This window comes from Panulirus ornatus, chromosome 2 (genome assembly GCF_036320965.1).
Source record: "Panulirus ornatus isolate Po-2019 chromosome 2, ASM3632096v1, whole genome shotgun sequence".
Lineage (NCBI taxonomy): Eukaryota > Metazoa > Arthropoda > Malacostraca > Decapoda > Palinuridae > Panulirus > Panulirus ornatus.
Window position 1 is genome coordinate 64,866,765 of NC_092225.1, and position 23,343 is coordinate 64,890,107.

A 23,343-nucleotide genomic window follows, 5' to 3' on the forward strand; every position below is an offset into this window, starting at 1 on the left:
ACTCTTCTACTGTCCCAAAATCCCATCTTCTACCCTCTAAACATCCCATCTTCCACCCTCTCAACACCCCATCTTCTACCCTCTAAACATCCCATCTTCCACCCTCTCAACACCCCATCTTCTACCCTCTCAATAACTCATCTTCTACCCTCTCAACACCTCATCTTCTACTCTCTCAACATCTTATCTTCTATCCTCGCAACAACTTATCTTCTACCCTCTCAACACCTCATCTTCTACGCTCCCAACACTTCATCTTCTACCCTCTCAACAACTCATCTTCTACCCTCTCAACACTTCATCTTCTACCCTCTCAACACCCCATCTTCTACCCTCTCAGCACCCCATCTTCTACCTTCTCAACACCCCATCTTCTATCTTCTCAACACCCCATCTTCTACCCTCTCAGCACCCCATCTTCTACCCTCTCAACACCCCATCTTCTACCCTCTCAGCACCCCATCTTCTACCCTCTCAACACCCCATCTTCTATCTTCTCAACACCCCATCTTCTACCCTCTCAACACCCCATCTTCTACCCTCTCAGCACCCCATCTTCTACCCTCTCAACACCTCATCTTCTACCTTCTCAACACCTCATCTTCTACCCTCTCAACACCCCATCTTCTACCCTTTCAACACTCCATTTTCTACCCTCTCAACACCTCATCTTCTACCATCTCAACACCCCATCTACCCTCTCAACACTTCATCTTCTACCCTCTCAAAACCCCATCTTCTACCCCCTCAACAACTCATCTTCTACCCTCTCAACACCTCATCTTCTACCCTCTCAACGACTCATCTTCCCTCTAAACAACTCATCTTCTTCCCTCTCAACAACTCATCTTCTACCCCCTCAACAACTCATCTTCTACCCCCTCTCAACACCCCAACTTCTACCCTCTCAACACCCCCATCTTCTTCCCTCTCAACACCCCATCTTCTACCCTCTCAACATCTCATCTTCTTCCCTCTCAACAACTCATCTTCTTCCCTCTCAACAACTCACCTTCTTCCCTCTCAATAACTCATCTTTTACCCCTTCAACAACTCATCTTCTACCCCTCTCAACACCCCATCTTCTATCCTCTCAACAACTCATCTTCTACCCTCTCAACAACTCATCTTCTACCCCCTCATCAACTCATCTGCTACCCCTCTCAACACCCCATCTTCTACCCTCTCAACACCCCATCTTCTGCCATCTCAATAACTCCTCTTCTACCCTCCTAGGACCCCACCTTCTGCCTTACTTACATCACATCTCCCATCCTCCAAACACCTCATATTCTTCCCTCCCCACACCGCATCATCCGCCCTCCCCACACCGCATCATCCGCCCTCCCCACACCGCATCATCCACCCTCCCCACACCGCATCATCCACCCTCCCCACACCGCATCATCCACCCAACAGCATCTTATCTTCCATGCAACCAAATTCCATTATCTACTCTCACACCTCTCTGTCTCCCGCCCCACCCCATCATCCTCCTCCCTCCCTCCCTACGCCACATCATCCGTCTTCCAAATACCCCATCTTCCACTTTCCCAGCGGCCCATCTTCTACCTCCTCTCCTACCAGTACCCTTCCTTTTCTGACCCATTCACCAGACCCTTTGTCTCCCTCCCCCCTAACCCCCTCCTACACCCCCTAAACACCCTCTTCTCCCCCTTACCTCACGCCCCAACCACGCCCCTACAAGTCTCTCTCTGCCTCCGTGGTTCTGCACCTCTCGCTCCCCTTCACCTTGGCAACGCATTCACCTCACCCTCAGGGAATCAGGTGGCCCTCACATGATCTGTGGTCACCATTGTGTCTGTCTGTTGTTTATCTGAGTGTCTCTCTATTTGTGTTTCTGACTGTCACTGAGTGTGTGTGTGTGTGTGTGTGTGTGTGTGTGTGTGTGTGTGTGTGTATGATGCAAGGGGCAGGTGGACCCAGTGGCGGCTTAGGTCATCCTGTATTATCAACGCTGTTTTCCCAGTCCATCACCGTCAAGACGACAGTGAAGAAGAGAGAGGGAAGACGTAAGACCAGAGGGAAGGCACGAGCTTGCTCTCTCTCTCTCTCTCTCTCTCTCTCTCTCTCTCTCTCTCTCTCTCTCTCTCTCTCTCTCTCTCTCTCAGAAACCCTGTGGTGTCCAGAATGAATTGAAGCGACGTTAATGAAAAAGTAAAGAAGGGAAGAAGAACGAGAATTAGGAGGAAGGGTAGATTAACAGGAGGAGGAGGAGGAGGAGGAGGAGGAGGAGGAGGAAGAGGAGGAGGAGGAGGAGGAAGAGGAGGAGGAGGAGGAGGCGGAGGAAGAGGAGGAGGAGGAGGGGCAGTGAAAATCTGTTTTATACCGCGGGTCAGATGCACCAGTAATAGCAGGGGTGCCTCTCCTCACGTTTCTTCACTGTACTTCATCTTCCGCTTTCTTACTCTTGCATTTCCTCTTGTATTTTCTATTGCATACTTTTGTATTTCCTCAAGTTTACTCACTTATTTCCTCTTGTTTACTCCCGGATTCATCTTGTTTAGTCTCATATTTCCTTTTGTTTACATTGCATTTCCTCTTGTTTACTTTACATTTCCTCTTCTTTACTCTCGGATTTTTCCTAGTTTACTCTGGTGTTTTCCCATACTTGTTTACTCTTATATTTCCTTTTGTTTACTCGCTCATGTCTACTTCTTTACTCTTGTATATTTCAATGTTTACATCCTCTTTCACTGTTGTTTGCTCTCTTGTTTTCCTTGTCTTCACTATATCACTAACCATCTTTAATTATCATTGCTTATCTCTTCCCTAAACTTTGTTTAATCATTCCCCTATACCATTCTCTCTCTCTCTCTCTCTCTCTCTCTCTCTCTCTCTCTCTCTCTCTCTCTCTCTCTCTCTCTCTCTCGTTGCATCTCTTGTGTTTACTTCAGTCCCTCCTCTTGTCTTGTTGCATCCCTCCTTCTCATGTGATCACTCATTTTAGTACATTTTTTCCTTGTAACAAGCTAACATCTCCAGTTTTTAAGAAGCTAACATATTTAGTGGTAACAAGCTAACATCTCCATTGGTAAGAAGCTAACATCGTTAGTGATAAGAAGCTAACATCTCCAGTGGTAAGAAGCTAACATCTTTAGTGGTAAGAAGCTAACATCTCCAGTGGTAACAAGCTAACATCTGCAGTGGTAACAAGTAATATCTCCAGTTGTAACAAGCTAACATCTTTAGTGATAACAAGCAAACATCTCCAGTGGTAACAAGCTAACATCTTTAGTGGTAACAAGCTAACATCTCTAGTGGTAACAAGCTAATATCTCCAGTGGTAACCAGATAACATCGCCAGTGAATAACAAGATAACATCACCTGTGGTAACAAGATAACAGCACAAGTGGTACCAAGATAACATCACCAGTGGTAACAAGATAACATCCCAAGTGGTATGAACATCATCCACAGCAGAAAAGAAAACGCACAACAATGCCAATACTTGAAAGCAATAAAGATATATCATTAATGATCGATAAAAACCTCCGTCATGTAGCATTTCTAATTGATGTAATTAAAGAAATACCAGAGGTTGTCGCCACCATGTATACAGTTCTCATCTGCCGTAACAAAGAAAGTCATAATGATCAGTGTAGTGGGATTGAGTCCATGTTCAACTCTGTATTACACTCCTGTATTTCATTTGCGAATTCCTGTGTAATGAAAGAGCTCGAGCTAAAGGCAAGAAAAGAGACAGAAGAAAAAAGAATTGATAGAAAGACTGGCCAAGGGTTTGATCGCATCTGTTTTCACTGAATCAAGTTGAAGATTTACTTTTCAACGATTAGACGCGATCGGTTATTCAACATTCCCCAAGTTTCTAGATCAATCTATGTTTTAGATATAAAAAAAGTATACACACACACACACACACACACATATATATATATATATATATATATATATATATATATATATATATATATATATATATATATATATATACATATTTATCTTTATTTATTTTGCCTTGTCGCTGTCTACCGCGTTAGCTAGGTAGCGCAAGGAAACAGACGAAAGAATGACCCAACCCACATACATATACATGTATGTACATACACCACCACACACGCAAATATACATTCCTAGATATCTCAACGTATACATATATATACACACTCAAACATATACATATATACACATGTGCATAATTCATACTGTCTTCCTTTATTCATTCCCATCGCCACCCTGCCACACATGAAATAACAACCCCCTTCCCCCTCATGTGCGCGAGGTAGCGCTAGGAAGACAACAAAAGCCCCATTCGTTCACACTCAGTCTCTAGCTGTCATGTAATAATGCACCGAAACCACAGCTCCCTTTCCACATCCAGGCCCCACAAAACTTTCCATGGTTTACGCCAGACGCTTCACATGCCCTGATTCAATCCATTGACAGCAAGTCGACTCCAGTATACCACATCGCTCCAATTCACTCTATTCCTTGCACGCCTTTCACCCTCCTGCATGTTCAGGCCCCGATCACTCAAAATCTTTTTCACTCCATCTTTCCACCTCCAATTTGGTCTCCCACTTCTCCTCGTTCCCTCCACTGACACATATATCCTTTTGGTCAATCTTTCCTCACTCATTCTCTCCATGTGACCAAACCATTTCAAAACACCCTCTTCTGCTCTCTCAACCACACTCTCTTACTCTATTATCACTTACTCGATCAAACCACCTCACACCACATACTGTCCTCAAACATCTCATTTCCAGCACATCCACCCTCCTGCGCACAACTCTATCTGTAGCCCACGCCTCGCAACCATACAACATTGTTGGAACCACTATTCCTTCAAACATACCCATTTTTGCTTTCCGAGATAATGTTCTCGACTTCCACACATTCTTCAATGCTCCCAGAATTTTCGCCCCCTCCCCCACTCTATGATTCACTTCCGTTTCCATGGTTCCATCCGCTGCCAGATCCACTCCCAGATATCTAAAACACTTCACTTCCTCCAGTTTTTCTCCATTCAAACTTACCTCCCAATTGACTTGACCCTCAACCCTACTGTACCTAATAACCTTGCTCTTATTCACATTTACTCTTAACTTTCTTCTTTCACACACTTTACCAAACTCAGTCACCAGCTTCTGCAGTTTCTCACATGTATCATCAGCGAACAACAACTGACTCACTTCCCAAGCTCTCTCATCCACAACAGACTGCATACTTGCCCCTCTTTCCAAAACCCTTGCATTCACCTCCCTAACAACCCCATCCATAATCTAATTAAACGACCATGGAGACATCACACACCCCTGCCGCAAACCTACATTCACTGAGAACCAATCACATTCCTCTCCTCCTACACGTACGCATACCTTGCATCCTCTTTAAAAACTTTTTACTGCTTCTAACAACTTGCCTCCCACAACATATATTCTTAATACCTTCCACAGAGCATCCCTATTAACTCTATCATATGCCTTCTCCAGATCCATAAATGCTACATACAAATCCATTTTTTTTTCTAAGTATTTCTCACATACATTCTTCAAAGCAAACACCTGATCCACACATCTTCTACTACATCTGAAACCACACTGCTCTTCCCCAATCTGGTGCTCTGTACATGCCTTCACCCTCTCAATCAATACCCTCCCATATAATTTCCCAGGAATACTCAACAAACTTATACCTCTGTAATTTGAGCAGTCACCTTTGTCCCCTTTGCCTTTGTACAATGGCACTATGCAAGCATTCCGCCAATCCTCAGGCACCTCACCATGAATCATTCATACATTAAATAACCTTACCAACCAGTCAACAATACAGTACAATACAATACAGTGCCTTTGTACAATGGCACTATGCAAGCATTCCGCCAATCCTCAGGTACCTCACCATGAATCATTCATACATTAAATAACCTTACCAACCAGTCAACAATACAGTCACCCCATTCTTTAAATAAATTCCACTGCAATGCCATCCAAACCCGGTGCCTTGCCGGCTTTCATCTTCCGCAATGCTTTTACTACCTCTTCTCTGTTTACCAAATCATCCTCCCTAGCCCTCTCACTTTGCACACCACGTCGACCAAAACACCCTATATCTGTCACTCTATCATCAAACACATTAAACAAACCTTCAAAATACTCACTCCATCTCCTTCTCATATCACCACTACTTGTTATCACCTCCCCATTAGCCCCCTTCACTGAAGTTCCCATTTGTTCCCTTGTCTTACACACTTTATTTACCTCCTTCCAAAACACCTTTTTATTCTACCTAAAATTTAATGATACTCTCTCACCCCAACTCTCATTTGCCCTCTTTTTCACCTCTTGCACCTTTCTCTTGACCTCCTGCCTCTTTCTTTTATACATCTCCCACTCATTTGCATTTTTTCCCTGCAAAAATCGTCCAAATGCCTCTCTCTTCTCTTTCACTAATAATCTTACTTCTTCATCCCACCACTCACTACACTTTGTAATCAGCTCACCTCCCACGCTTCTCATATATATATATATGTATATATATATATATATATATATATATATATATATATATATATATATATATATATATATATATATATATATATAACTACCTCACCAGCACAACAGATTAATCACGACCAATATAATCACATACAAACCTTAATCATATACTAATCTTGATGAGACACAAGCCTGAATCAGACAAACTCACAATGGATGAAAAGATCACATGCATGACATACAGTTAAACAGACACAGTCGTAGAAGTCACTGCTGAAGTTAATGCATCAACTTACCTGCGGTACGAGGCACTGCCAAGCACTGGTCAGTCTTCAGTGGCCACTGTAAAAAGGAGAAAGAGAAAAATATAGTTCCATTTTTCGTCATCATGTATCTTTGTGTTCAGTGTTATTTGGGTGTTCCCTCTCGATAAATTTGTTTTGCATTCTATATAGGATGGATGGCTGGTCTAGTGCTTACTGTGGGTGTGATGTTGGAGAGAGAGAGAGAGAGAGAGAGAGAGAGAGAGAGAGAATGAGAAGAAAAAGAATAAAAGAAAAAACGTTACAGTTCAGAGAGAGAGAGAGAGAGAAAGAGAGAGAGAGAGAGAGAGAGAGAGAGAGAGAGAGAGAGAGAGAGAGAGAGAGAGAGAGAGAGAGAGAAGAAAAAATAAAAGAAAAAACGTTACAGTTCAGAGAGAGAGAGAGAGAGAGAGAGAGAGAGAGAGAGAGAGAGAGAGAGAGAAGAAAGAAAAAAATAAAAGAAAAAACGTTACAGTTCAGAGAGAGAGAGAGAGAGAGAGAGAGAGAGAGAGAGAGAGAGAGAGAGAGAGAGTAAAAAAGAGGGAAGGAAGGAGATGAAGGAGAACAATCAAGGGTCATCTCAGGAGGGGATTTTATCTCACCAATAATCATGAGGAGGCAAGTGATGAAGGAAGATGGATCGCGATCAGATAATGGATATGGACGATCAAACACACACACACACACACACACACACACACACACACACACACACACACACACACACACACACACACACACACACACATAATTTTTCTTTATTATTTGGACAGGAAAGGGAACTTTTACAAATTTTGCTTGCCATCCGGTAATGCTTGTTTACTATTAGCGTCCTAGCTACGTCTCTTCCTTGTATATCAACTAACTGTTCTGCATCTTGTATCTCACTCTTGTATTTCCCCTGACGATGTGACCATTACACGAAAGTGCGCTTGGGAACTTTTCGGGATTCATTTTCCTCGTAGTTTTGTGCATATATATATATATATATATATATATATATATATATATATATATATATATATATATATATATATATATATATATATATATATGTATGTATATATATGTGTATGTGTCTGTGTGTGTGTGTGTGCGTGTGTACACATGTAAGTGCGTATACGAATATATATGTGTATATGAGTGGATGTGACCTTCTTTGTCTGTTTCCTTGCACTACCTGGCTGATGCGTGACACGGCGGTCAAGTTAAAGAAACTGAAAGATCAGCTAACGTTAATACTGGATCCCTCTAGTTTAGCGACACACTCACACAGCTCTTCCCAGGTATTAACCTCTCTCTTCCTCACTCCACGCGCTCCCAGGTGCATAGGCAACATCAATCACACAGCTGTCTTAGTCCACTTTCATTTTCACCCCTCATCAGTCTGGGATTCACTTCCTTATACACCTTTACACTTTCCCACAGCTCCTCCTGAAGCAGAGGTGCCACCATCTCCGTGGCTCTGAGCCACACACTAACCCCATATAATCGCAGACCAATCTTTTACTTTTCCCTCTAGCATAGTTTCACGTACAGCCAGTAAATACACTTTCTTCTCCCTTGATATATATATATATATATATATATATATATATATATATATATATATATATATATATATATATATATATACATATATATATATATATTTTTTTTTTTCCAAAAGAAGGAACGGAGAAGGGGGCCGGGTGGGGATGTTCCCTCAAGGGCCCAGTCCTCTGTTCTTGACGCTACTTCGCTATCGCGGGAAATGGCGAATAGTGTGAAAGAAAGAATATATATATATATATATATATATATATATATATATATATATATATATATATATATATATATATATATATATTCAAGTAGAAACGGAAAAATAAAATCAATAGCGAAAATGAGCCGGGAAAACATATATAAACAAGAGAAATATTGCACAATCATATTAAGACCATAAATCATTGAGGAAAACACAAGGAAAGAAAGAGAAATGATAAGAAATTGAATGATATGAATACAACACAAAGAAAAATAAAACAGAGAAAATAGATACTGGACGACGAAACAGAGAATAACAAAGCGTATTTGAAACTCGCATAGAAATTCAGCAAAATGAAAAAAGAATTGTGTTGAAAGACCGAAAGAATTTTTGCATATAAAGTCTGACGAAAGATGACGTTAATGAGGTGTGTGATACTGAGAGAGAGAGAGAGAGAGAGAGAGAGAGAGAGAGAGAGAGAGAGAGAGAGAGAGAGAGAGAGAGAGATGCCAGCTCAGATCTCATGTGTGTTTTCCAGCTGGGGTCGGCATCAGGTCCAGACCAACAAGAGGAGGCACCGTGGGTCAGGAGGGGTGAAAGTGAACGGATCGCCCACAGTGCTTTGTGCAGCAGGCCAGGGGAGGGAGGACGGTGGCTCTCCCCAGATGGTGGGAGGGAGAGAGGGAGGAAGGGATGGGAGAGGCTGTGTGTGGGGGGGAAGAGAGATGAGAAGGCTGCTGGCAAGGGTGGGAGTAAGGTATGGTGAAAGTCATTGGAAGATGGCTTGGGAACCGGTAGTAGAGAGCACACGTCCTTCAAGTGCGGCCAAGAAAGAGTTCGAATCTCATTAAAGGAGAAACGAAGTACCAGATCTCTCTGTGTATACTGGGAGGACACAAGCTTGAATCTACGCACTTAGGGAGTTGAGAACTCAGACCCACATACAACACAGACTTCATGCTCACAGATTAGTTCAAACATGTGAACTATTTACAGTGGATAAGATTTATACAACCTGCTGGATAGGAGGGACCTCGAGCTTACATAATGGATAGACTGAAGCTCAAAACCATATACTAGATAGAGGAGAAATCGAACCCATGTATAACACACACTGGAATGCCCTATTTACTAGATGGGCTGGGGATTGGAACCCAGATACTGAAAGAGGAAAAATACATCTTCGTCGGGTTACAATTATGTGTTTTTGATGATCAAATTTCAACGAGAGATATCGCTGTATATGATTTGATTTATGTATGTTGATACATATTAGGTTCTCTGGCTACTGAACTTCACCATAAGATGGGAACTGTCTTGACTCCAGGACTTCCCTATGGTGCACTGTTTCTCTGAGCCCATGGAAACGTCTCCTCAATCACCAATATTCTAATCTTCTGTTCCGTTCTGTGTCATGACAGACTTCCACATACGGAATATTTTGTGCTTCTGTTCACACTGTGTAACTTCCCACTTCGTCACATCACAGATATAGCATCTACAAAACGCTTTAGACTTATACGAAAAGAAAAAAAAATCTAGAAGGCATCAGAAGAACCACTGATGAACGAAAATCCATTCCCAGAATGCGTTCAGTGTCTCAACCTTTCTCTTGTATGACTAAAATAAAAGGACTTAATTAATCAATGGCTCCTTCTGTCTCGAAAGGTTCGCCTGTGACCATCATTATCGAATTATTCTTACGAAAGGATCAAAAATGGGTATCAAGTACACTTCCCGGTATTTTCAGACTGAAGAATAGAATAAACGACTGAGCAGGAGAATGGATGCGGGGAAAAAAAAAAATCTTAAAACTAAAAGCCTCTCTGAGACTTGAGAACACTTACCACACCAGGAGCACGTAAAGAGAATATATAAATGGTCTTGAGAGCACGTTCAAGAATACTCTATTATCCCCCATGTCAGAGAGAGAGAGAGAGAGAGAGACAGAGAGAGAGAGAGAGAGAGAGAGAGAGAGAGAGAGAGAGAGAGAGAGCTCTCTTCCTGCACTGGACTCCAAACCCTTCAACATCAGCCCTTGATAAACCCGGGTATAAATCAAGATAAACCGGTTAACTGTGATATAGTCCATGCACACCATAAGCTGCTTTGAAGTGCAAGGCTAAACTTTCATTAATATATATATATATATATATATATATATATATATATATATATATATATATATATATATATATATATATATATATATCAGTTGATATACAAGGAAGAGACGTGGCTAAGATATCACAGTAGACAAGCATTTCTGGTAACGCTTATCTACCAATGGCGTCTTAGCTGTTTCTCTTCCTTGTATAACAACTGACTGTTCTCAGACGATGTGATCATTACATGAAGGTGCACTTGGAAACTTATCGTGCATCATTTTTCTCGTGGTTTTATGCATATAGTAGATAAATAGATAAATAGATAGATGAATAGATAGATACAAATAGATACATAGATTCATACAGTTGTGATGATAGTCTAAGATGAATCACTATGTGCATTCATAACACCACACGAACCATTTCCAATAGCAGGATACACCATTAAATCCAGATAAACCCATCTGCATGCAGTTCTACCAAAATAATCCCATTTCATCAATGATGAGGAAAGCTCTGAGAAGCTTTTAAGACGCGATCTAAGAATCCCTCATGACGTGTTCAGAGGCTAAAGGAAAGATGTGTACTTCTCTAACTATTCACACTTTCAGGACATCAATGTTGACATAATCACTTTTTGGTCTGCCAAAGATGGTCAGTCAAATGGACGAATTAAGAAGGTGGATGGAGCAGAGTGACAGCTGGAGTTTGGCGTTAATAGAGCAGACTCCAGTGTCATCGTAAGGTATTCGTGAGGTGTAACATGTCACCCATGAAACACTGCCGTTCGAAACGTGTCCAGGGAAAAAGGTATTTACTTATTTACGTAAATGTAGTGACAGCGAGAGTTTGCCTAAGGATGGGAGTAGAGAGGAGCGCTCACCACTAAAAAAAACAAGAGGTACAGGGTTAGGAAAGAACGAGTCATGTGAGTTATGGATTGGCAAGTGTTATGTGTGAGATGGAGAGATTGTATGTTTGTGAACTGCTAGCTTGCAACCCAGAAGTTTGTGTGTGTGTGTGTGTGTGTGTGCAGAGAGAGAGAGAGAGAGAGAGAGAGAGAGAGAGAGAGAGAGAGAGAGAGAGAGAGAGAGAGAGAGAGAGAGAGAGAGAATGTACCTACTCGCACGTGTATCTACGACGATATTTTGCATTTAGCAGGAGTCAAGCTTGACGCGTATCGTTCACCGCAGAAAAGTTTGGTGTCGAGACCCAGAGTCGTGTGAGTTACATACAGGTTGAGCCTCAAGTGTGAAGTAGAGTGAGCACGTGTGCCAGCAACCCACGTGTATGTAAGGCAGGGAGAAGAGACAGCAACTTGGGCCACGGAGGGGAACATGACATCCACGACACTACAAACATTAAAAAAATGAATATCTGAAGCCCAAGAAACGATCCCATTTGACGAATAATAGAATACATCTGTGTACCCGAGCTAACCCACATTACTTCACACAAGAAAATCAGAAATCTGGATCCCAGACTCGTCTTCAGTGGTCCACATTCACTCTTGCTTCATCACCTGCCACAGGAGAGACCATCCCTCAAGACGGCTGGCTTACCAGGTTGTTCGTGGCAGCTTCTCCGGCCGGCCCCCTCCGATGCCAAACATGTAATTAGTAATCGTACTTTATACAGTGGGGCGATCCTACATGTTAACACCTTGTGGGTGACGTCAAGTGTATGTATGTGTGTGTGTGTGTGTGTGTGTGTGTGTGTGTGTGTGTGTCTATCAGTGGATGTCTACATAAACTACATGAAGACATCATATAGTTTGATGTCTCTGCATCTCTTCCTCTACACTCGCCCAGCTGAAGAGGTTCAACTTCCCTGCTAACTAGCAGGCAGATCCCATTTGTGTATCACCATCCCCTCCCTCCTAGCCTGGTCCTGCTCCCTGGCCTGGATGATGGAAGCTCCAAGATAATGATCTAACACCAGTCTCCCAGCTACTGGACGCCTCCCTATTCCGGTATCAATCAATCCCCGAGACTCCCTTGCTACTGTACGAAGCAACGTATTAAGAAATGCTCGTGTATTACTCCTGGTACTATTTCTAACATCATGACAAACCTCGACTTTAGATTTGATATTGATGACGGTATGATAATTTTCCAGCTTTAGTCCCAATGGTGTGTTTCTAAATTCATCATCCTAAGATGCACTGCAAAAACAGTCAGCTCCTAAACCACAATTTCTATGACGTAATCCATAAAGCAGAGGAGAAGCCACGATAACTCAACCAACCCAGCACACAAAGGTCGTTGGTAAATACGTCGGCGTACATGAAGGCAATGAGCGAGAGGCAAAGTGCAGCACATGACATGCGCAGTGAACCAGAGGGGATGATCTCATGAATTCTTGAGCACACAAGTACCGAGCGAAGACACGGAACTTGTAAAACAGGCTGGTTTATTTAATCGCCAGCAAAACACTCGATGGGAAATAAAAATGATGACTATTAAATCAAGAATTAGGAATGAAGTGGGAGAAGAAAGCAAAGAGAACGAGAGTAAACACAGCCAACCAGTCACATGGAATTCTCGGGGTTCCTTAAGGTCTTGCTCTGGGGCCGATATTGTTTAATGTTGAGATAAATGAGACGGTGAGTGGTGGGACATAGACACGAAAAGGGGTAGGTGATGCCAGAAGGGACAGATCAATGGTAAAGGGATGAGATAACTGGACGGAATTAATATCCCAAGTGGAAAAAGGAAGAACTGAGACGATTTAAATATAAGTGAGAGAGTATCTGAGAATGGAAAGTTACACATATTGATGAATTCGAGCGAGTGTGTGGTGAATATTCGAGCGACTCTGGGTGGCGTATTACGATATGGATGGAAAGGAGTCTATGGGAATAACCAGAACGGATTTAAGGTGTGAGTAACTGGGAATGAGTATATGGGGAATGAGACCGTAGAGCCAGAGGGAATCTAATCTAACAACCATAGAGAACAGGTATCACGAACACGGGTATCGTACTGGATGAATGTGAGTGATGCGGATAGTCTCGCAAAGTCACGAGCCAGGGAGAGAGAGAGAGAGAGAGAGAGAGAGAGAGAGAGAGAGAGAGAGAGAGAGAGAGAGAGAGAGAGAGAGCGCATGTGGATAATGCACGAATGAGTGCTTAGTGAGCGGGAGATATACGTTGGTACACGAACCAAATGGAATCCGTGCACACGCCTCGCTCCAGTCCGGACACGAAAGTGAACTCAGAATGGACGATGATGCTCTTGAGAAATGCGTAGCTTTAGGTACACACATATTAAATGCTTTATGATTATCATTAAATGAAACCTTAGACTTGATGAGAGAGAGAGAGAGAGAGAGAGAGAGAGAGAGAGAGAGAGAGAGAGAGAGAGAGAGAGAGAGAGAGTGTGTTAAGGAGGTAAATACAAAAGGAAAAACAATCAACAAAGCTGCAGTAAAAGTATAAGCACATTCGACCTCAACTCCTGCAGAAGTATTGACCCACCATCCCTGAGGAACATCTGCCTGGGTGAACCTCCCACCCCTCGCACCAGCCAGGTCACGCGGTCGGGAATCATAAAGGTCGTGATGAGAGAAACCCCATAATTATCAAGAGAAAAGTTCTTAATCACGTGAAGTACAGCGTAACGCCTGACCAACACAGACACCAACGATGGTGGTGGGCGGGTTGAAAATACTTCAAACTCTGACTATAATTGTTGGCCTTACACCGTCCTGTCAGTAGGGGGAAGAAGGCTCGTCTCAATGTGGCCTCTTTCAGAACACCCGATTTCTATAAGGTGATAAAGACGCATTTTTATTTTGTTTTCCATCACGCTATACGGTCACCGTCATTCGCGGCGAAAGCCGAAGACAATAAGACCCTCCCCTGAAGACCATGAGGCATTATGATAATGTTCTCTCAACACAATGACAGTGGACCACGACAGACACACCGACCCATCACGAAGAATGGACTCTTCTTGGTCGGGAGGGAGAGCAATCTCCCGCGCCCTCTTGAAGACGCCGAGGCTTTCTTCTATCAGGTGTACCACCGAGGACACACACACACACACACACACACACACACACACACACACACACACACATACACGGCACGGCAACCAACGCCCAACAAGTGGCTCTGATGAAGCATTTACATCACAGCAACAAAAGGACTGTGAGGGTCGTCCAGACCCACGTTCACTCCTCGTACAAGAATGTTGAAAAGAAAACAAGAGCCTCGAATTAGGCGCTGATTGGCGATCCCGCAGCAAAAGTGGTAAACAAAAGATTTTCCTGAATGCATTCTGTCCTTTGATCTTTAAGTATCGAATGCATGATTTATGTTTAATGATAAAATGTTTATGGACTTCAGTACCCCTTAATTACCGTAAGGATGGCGCGGAGGAAAAGAAATATAATCAAAGGATCCCCTTTAAAAAATGATGTTCCATGAGCAACAATATATTTAATCAGTCACCTCTGGTCTTCTCCTAAAAACACCTGTAGACAAATGCATCCAAACTGGCATGGTAACTACAGCACATAACAGCCTGGCACAACTTTGGTCTCGCTATCAGATACACGTGGGGGAGGATAACCACCTTCCCACCCTAGAGGTGACTTCTGAACGAGAAAATATCCTGAAATCTATGTAGAAATATTTTCATTATAAAGGTTTTTGCTTGAGAGACTAACTGTCTCTCTACAGCTGTTGCTGCTTGAGACACTCACTGTCTCTCTACAGCTGTTGCTGCTTGAGACATTCACTGTCTCTCTACAGCTGTTGCTACTTGAGACACTCACTATCTCTCTACAGCTGTTGCTGCTTGAGACACTCACTGTCTCTCTACAACTGCTGCCACTGCATAGCTACTGACGCTTAGGAAAAAGAGAGGCATATGAACTTGGCGAGCTTAGAATGAAGAGGATATGAGATTTAGAGATCTCAGAGACGTCCAACAATCTGAGGCTACACACACACACACACACACACACACACACACACACACACACACCAACTCCTATTCTTTTAAAGTCTGCCATTCCCGTTTTCTGTGATGGCACACAAGGGAAGGTTTGGCTTTGGTATTCATATAAGAATTCCCGTTATGAATATGTCATCAGCCACCTGGGCTTCTTACATGATAATATTTTTGATTGAGGAACGGGAGGATGAGCATTTGACACGGTGTCCGCTGTTGATTACATCACATATGAACAGAATTATTGCATATGTCTGTGTCATAATCAACGGAAAGATGATGATGATTATAGGAAATCCCGTTTTCGTTGTTTGATAATACTTTGATGCAGAATTGTTATTAGAAGCTTAATACACCTGTGAGAACAGTTCCTTGAACACCTGTTCCAAACCATTTAAGTCACATCTCAAGACAATATCTGCAATATTCTGAGAACAATTTATGGCAAGTTTTTCAAACACCATTTAAAACACCTCTCGAAACAGAGGTTCTTGTGTGTTTGCTTTTAATTTCCTATCTTCTGTTTGTTCTATACAGGGAAGGAGGCCCAGGTCTATTGAACATTTAATTCTACTGTCAAACTTCTTGAATATATGCATGTTGTCTGTATCAACCACGTCCTCAGTCATTTTATACCATTCATCCTCCAATATTGAACCGTAAACGTACGTTCCCACATATCATTAACAAGTTTATGGCTTAATATCATGTTACGTCATCTGATTGTTGCTCTGTCCCTATATCTCTCGACGACCCGTGACTGTTTACGTCATTAGTCTGTTTGAAAAGACTAAAAGGTGGTGATCAAGTCACTCCTCACTCTTCTCTCTTCCAAGTTGGGCACATCTAAGGCCTCTAAGCTTTCCCCTATTACTCATGTCTCTTGATTTTGTTTCCATCTTTGCAGCTCTCCTCTGGACGTTCTCCATTAGCTCTTTAGGTTCTTCTTTAGGAGCTGTGACCGAACTTAAGTGGTTTAATCTAGTTTTGGTCTCATGTGTGACGTGAACGGCTTGCAGAACATATCTTTCACCGTTACCTTGAATGCAATGTTATCATTTGCTGGTAGATGGTTGGTCATCTTATCTATTCTCCTGAGGCGGAACTCTGGTGACAGGTTTGGGGCAATATCGACTCACGCACGCAGCTTCATGCCGATATGCCGATTATTTTTTGCTGGATCTTATGATCATATCGAGGCCTTCTTCTGCTATGTTTGTGTGTGTGTGTGTGTGTGTGTGTGTGTGTGTGTGTGTGTGTGTGTGTGTGTGTGTGTGTACTCCTTGTTCATCTGTCACTGATACTGATGAGAAAGGAAGACACGTGAGGGAAGAGTACTTTCCATAAACCACTCGGGTGACTTCAGGTCTATGTGGATATTGTAGAATGTTCATTCGCATTGGTCAAAAAATGATGAGACTTTAAGTGCATGTTACTTATAGTTTTAAGGGAGCCACAACACACGCATATGTTGATGATAAGGGACAAGTTCAAGTATGAGACGTGGATCTGCTGTGCTGAAGGAGCGAAACAATTGAGAAAGACAGGTTTAAAGTGCAAGTGAGAACATCAAACGCTGCATTCGTAATCTTGCATTGTTCAGAGGAGAACAATTGCATTTTCTAATCTTAATGCTAATATCTTTTTCGTAAAGTTATCTGGAAAACTGATTGACAATGCAGGTGATTAATTGTATGACATAGGGAGCCTTCATGTTCTTACTTCAATCAATCATTTTCATCAAAGTAATCACAGCCTGAATATTTTCTTTTCACAGTTTTCAAGAGAAGATTTCTTATTGTGTCTCATATCTTTACGTTCTTATATTCCTACCTTCTGATTTAAGGTATATGGATTTTTTTCAATTTTCCATGATCATCAATCACTTTTGATGATTATTCTCTCCTCACTGGTATGGAATATTGTTCATCAAAATATTCATAGATATCATGAACAGATTTATGAAGACCTGTATACTGAGAACAACACTCGACCTTCAGTTATCCAAGCTTAATTATAGGTCTCTCGTCACGTGACACACCCCAGAGGAGGCTAAACATCCACACAGTCTTAATTATAAACCTATCCTGGCAGAGCAGACCGAGAGAGTGGACCAGGCCCGGGGAGAACTGGACCAACACACGCCCCTCTCACTAGGGACCGAGATTAGACAAGGCGGCAGATAATGCCAAGAGCAGGAGACAGCAGCGTTGCACTCCACCCTCCAGCTCCTTATGGCCCGTCGCTGTTTGGACAGGAGGCGAGCGAGCTGCCTGCCTCCTCAAGGTGAAAGTGCGAATAATCTTAATTGGCGAGGCTGTCAGGTGCGGGCTACACCCTAGAGCCTCGGGTGCTGTAAGCATGCTGACCACCACGGCTGACGTTGAGGCGGCTGACGACTTTAATGATCCTCGTGCCAGCCGGACTTAGATATCGTCCTACTTTGATCACTGTGGCAGGCATCTGATAATGATGACAGTTTGGCCATTGAGGATTCAATAAGCTGACGTCCTGATTGTTGAGGACTTCAGTACGCTGACTTTATTTTTTTGACTCTTGTGGACGAGTCTTTGCCGACTTAACTCCTTCTCTTGTGGGTGACAATCTATCCATTCACTCCATCGCTGTAAGTCACTGATGGAGGCACGTCTTCCTCTGACTCCGTCAGGAGCGTTGACTCTTAGGGATCTGTCTCATCGGCTACGCTCTCCATTCTCTTGACCAGTGATCTTCCATTAACAATTATGAACTCGATGCACTTTAACGCTGACGATTCCATGCTACATATTCCAGCTCACTAGCTCCTCTCTCCTCATTTCGATCTTGGCGCTTGTCCTCACACTTGACCATACCTCCTTTTGAGTTTGGACTAATGGGGCATCGCAGAACCGAAAAGTGATAACACGTGAATCTAACGGGGTAATACGCATCTCCAACCTATGTTTCTTTCTAAGTCGCACACACTTCATGGTCTTTCAGTTTGAAAACACATCACTTCAACCTTGCAAGAGCATAGGGATGTTGGGCATAACCATATCCTCCACTCGTTCCTGGAACTCGCCTTATCACCAACGCAAATTCTACCACCCAGAACCTGGGAATGTTATAGAGATGTTACAGACAAATATTCATCTAGTAAGCAGCGATGCTACATGCGCTACTCATTCGTCTTACTAACGAATACACCTCACAGTTCTTGGGTAGTTTTTAACTTCCAACTCTCTCTTAGCCAGAGAGGGGAATCGAAACCTTTCTGCTATACTATCAAGTCTCCTGTTATCACCTCCTCTTTACCCATCCTTCTCCATCCGCCGTACCATTGCTTCCCTCTAGTATACACATATATCACTCAGGCCACTGATCTCGTAAACTATCTGTGTGTATCCCAACTTCTGAGAACTGGACCTGTGTCAAACGCCTCGTTGCTGCTATCAATATCTTCCGTGTGGAGACTAGTCATGCAAAAGCTGGCAATTAAAAAAACCTTCCTTTCATGTACAGCGAAGCTGTGGAATTCCCTTCCGCGTTTTTTCACTCCCTCTTCCTCCAACCTTCTGGGTCGACAAAAACCAAAGGAGCTGACGCTAAGCCTTGCCACAACTTTTTTCCTCGTACCTAAAATCTTACCTTTCATCCCAGATGACCATGACTAGAACTAGCTCTTACCCGTATCATGTTGGCCAATATATATATATATATATATATATATATATATATATATATATATATATATATATATATATATATACATATATATATATATATATATATATATATATATATATATATATATATATATATATATATATATATATATATATATGTTTCACTCAATCTTACTATACTTGATCGCCATTTCCAACATCAGCAAGGTAACGCCAGAAAACAGACAAATAAGGCCACATTTGTTCACACTCAGTCATGTGTAATGCACCGAAATCACAGCTCCCTATCCATATCCCGACCCATTGACAGCATGTCGACCCCAGTATACCACATCGTTCCAATTCACTCTGTTCCTTGCACACCTCTCACCCTTCTGTATGTTTAGGTCCCGATCGCTCAATATCTTTTTCACTCCATCCTTCCACCTCCAGTTCGGTCTCCCGCTTCTCCTCGTTCCCTCCACCTCCGACACATATATCTTCTTTGTCAATCTTTCTTCACTCATTCTCTCCATATGTCCAAACAATTTCAACACGCCCTCTTCTGCTCTCTCAACCACACCCTTTTTATTTCCACAAATCTCTCTTACTCTTTCATTGCTTACTCGATCAAACCACCTCACACCACATAATGTCCTCAAACACTTCATTTCCAACGCATTCACCTTCCTCCGCACAACCCTATCTATAGCACATGCCTCGCAAATGTATAATACTGTTGGAACCACTATTTCCTCTAACATATCCATTTTTGCTCTCCGAGATAACGTTTTCTCCTTCCATACTTTCTTTATTGTTCTGGGAACCTTCGCCCCCTTCCCCACCCTGTGGCTCTCTTCCGCTTCCATGGTTCCATCCTCTGCTAAATCCACTTCCAGATATCTAAAACACTTCACATCCTCCAGTTTTTCTCCTTTCAAACTTACATCCCAATTAACTTGTCCCTCAACCCTGCTGAATCTAATAACCTTGCTCTTATTCAAATTTACTCTCAACTTTCTCCTTTCACACACGTTTCCAAACTCGGTCACCAACCTCCGCAGTTTCTTACTTGAATCAGCCACCAGAGCTGTATCATCAGCGAACAATAACTGACTCACTTCCCAGACCCTCTCATCCCCAAAAGACTGCATTACTCGCCCCTCTCTCCAAAACTCTTGCATTTACCTCCCTAACTATCCCATCCATAAACAAATTAAACAACCTTGGTAACATTACACATCCCTGCCGCAGACCATACTTCACTGGGAACCAATCACTCCTCTCTCTTCATTCTCGTACACATGCCTTACATTCTTGGTAGAAACTTTTCACTGCTCCCAGCAGCTTACTTCCCACACCATATACTCTTAAGACCTTTCACAAAGCATCTCTATTAACCTTATCATATGCCTTATCCAGATCTATAGATGCTTTATACAAATCCATCTATTTTTCTAGATATTTCTCACACACATTTTTCCAAGCAAACATCTGATCCGCACATCCTCTACCACTTCTGAAACCACACTGCTCTCCCCCAATCTGATGCTCTGTACATGTCTTCAGTCTCTCAGTCAATATGCTCCCATATAAATTCCCAGGAATACTCAACAAACTTATGCCTCTGCAATTTTAGCACTCACCTGTATCCCCCTTTGCCTTTGTACAATGGCATTATGCGTGCATTCCGCCAATCCTCAGGCACTTCACCGTAATCCATACATATGTTGAGTAGCCTTACTAGTCAATCAACAGCAGTGACACCCTTTCTTAATAAATTCGACTGCAATACCATCTAAACCCTCCGCCTTGCCGGATTTCATCTTCCGCAAGGCTTTCATTACCTCTTCTCTCTTAACCAAATAATTCTCTCAGACTCTCAGACTTCGCACACAACCTCGGCGAAAACATCCTACATCTGCCACTCTATCATCAACCACATTCAACAAACCTTCAAAATACTCACTCCATCTCATTTCATCACTACCTGTTGTTACTTCCCAGCTTGCTCCCTTCATCGATGTTCCCATTTGTTCTCTTACCTTACGCACGTTATTTTCCTCCTTCCAAAACATCTTTTTATTCTCCCTAAAGTTTATTGATACTCTCTCATCCCAACTCTCATTCGCCCTCTTTTTCAACCCTTGCATCTTCCTCTTGACCTCCTGCTGCTTTCTTTTATACATCTTACAGTCATTTGCACTCCTTCATTGTAAATATCGTCCAAATACCTCTCTTCTCTTTCATTAACAACTTTACTTCTTCATCCCTCCACTCACTACCCTTTCTAATCTCCACCTCCCAACTTTTTCATGCCGCATGCATCTTTTGCATATGCCATCACCGATTCCCTAAATTCATCCCATTCCTCACCAACTCCACTCACGTCATTTGCTCTAACCCTTTGCCATTTTGCATTAAGTCTTTCCTGATACTTCCTTACACATGTCTCCTTTCCAAGCTCACTTACTCTCACCACTCTCTTCTCTCCAAATTTCTGAGCCCATTTACTCTCACCACCCTCTTCTCTATAACATTTCCTCTTCTTTTTTGAAAGCTTCTACAAATCCTCATTCGCATCCACAAGATAATGATCAGACATCCCGCCAGATGCCCCTCTCAGCACATTAACATCCAAAAGTCTCTCTTTTACACGCCTATCAATTAACATGGAATCCAATAATGCCCTTTGACCATCTCACCTACTCACATCTGTATGTCTATGTATATCTCTCTTTTTAAACTAGGTATTTCCAATCATCGGTCTTTTTCGCACATAAATCTACAAGCCCTTCACCATTTCCAGTTACAACACTGAACACCCCATGTAAACCAATTATATCCTCAGCTGCCACATTACTCACCTTTGCATTCAAATTGCCCATCACTAATACAAGATCTCGTGCATCAAAGCTGCTGACACACTCACTCAGCTGCTCCCAAAACACTTGTCTCTCATGATCTTTCTTTTCATGACTAGGTGCATAAGCACCAATAATCACCCATCTTTCTCCATCCACTCTCAGTTTTACCCACATCAATCTAAGATTTATTTTCTCGAACTCTATCTCACACTCCCACAACTCCTGTTTCAGGGGTAGTGCTACTCCTTCCTTTGCTCTTGTCCTCTCACCCACCCCTGACTTTACTCCCAAGACTTTTCCAAACCACTCTTCCCCTTTACCTTTGAGCTTCGTTTCGCTCAGAGCCGGAACATCCAGGTTTCTTTCCTCAAACATACTACCTTTCTTCTCATCTTGGTTACATCCAGACGCAGACACCCTAATCTGAGCCTTCGAGGAGGATGAGCACTCCCCGCCTGGCTCCTTCGGGGAAGGCGGTTGGAGCAAATTGAATAACACTTGAAATTTTCGAAGGTGACTGTGTTGTTGACTGGTTCGTTAGGATTATTCTCGTATGTATTGCTCATGTTGAGGTGCTTGAAGACTGACGAAATGCCTGTATAGTGAGACCGTATAAAGAGAAGAGGGGCAAAAATGAAGGTTCCAGTCACAGAGGTATAATCTAGTTGAGTATACCTGGTAAGTTGTATGGGAGAATGAGTGTACCTGGTAAGTTGCATGGAAGAATGAGTGTACTTGGTAAGTTGTATGGGAGAATGAGTGTACCTGGTAAGTTGCATGGGAGAATACCAGATTTCTGAGCATAATATTCTCTAAATTTACTAAGGGATGTTTTACCCTCTAAGGCAATCTGGTTTAGGTGTGTAGATGATGTTCTTTGTGTTTAACCAACAAACGAAGATTTACAAACATTTCTCTCTTTACTTAACAATTCAGTATCTTCCATCAAATTTACTGTGGAAGTGGATAATAATTGTATGCTATCATTTTTAGATTGCATGATCCATAGGGATGGAAATATGTTTAAGTTTGCTCATATATCCATTATTACTCAGCTCAACATGACACAGCTAAACTATCATCATTGCAGACAATTCTCCTTTGGGCGCTACGCATAAGCAGTCAGGAATTTATTGATGATAAGTTTAGAAAGATATATTCCATTGGATCCAAGTTAAAGTATCCTAGATCCTTCATTGATAAATCCCTTAAGTTGGCAAAGAAATAA

At 42.3% G+C, this 23,343-nt stretch overlaps 1 protein-coding gene across 1 annotated transcript in view; it reads right to left on the minus strand.

The window, feature by feature from the left end:
* Positions 1-23,343, minus strand: part of LOC139756746 (uncharacterized) — a 194,561-nt gene that overhangs the window by 166,292 nt on the left and 4,926 nt on the right. The window contains exon 2 of the mRNA XM_071676496.1: positions 6,783-6,828. The gene's annotated coding sequence lies outside the window, so the exon portion shown is untranslated. The remainder of the gene's footprint in view (positions 1-6,782; positions 6,829-23,343) is intronic.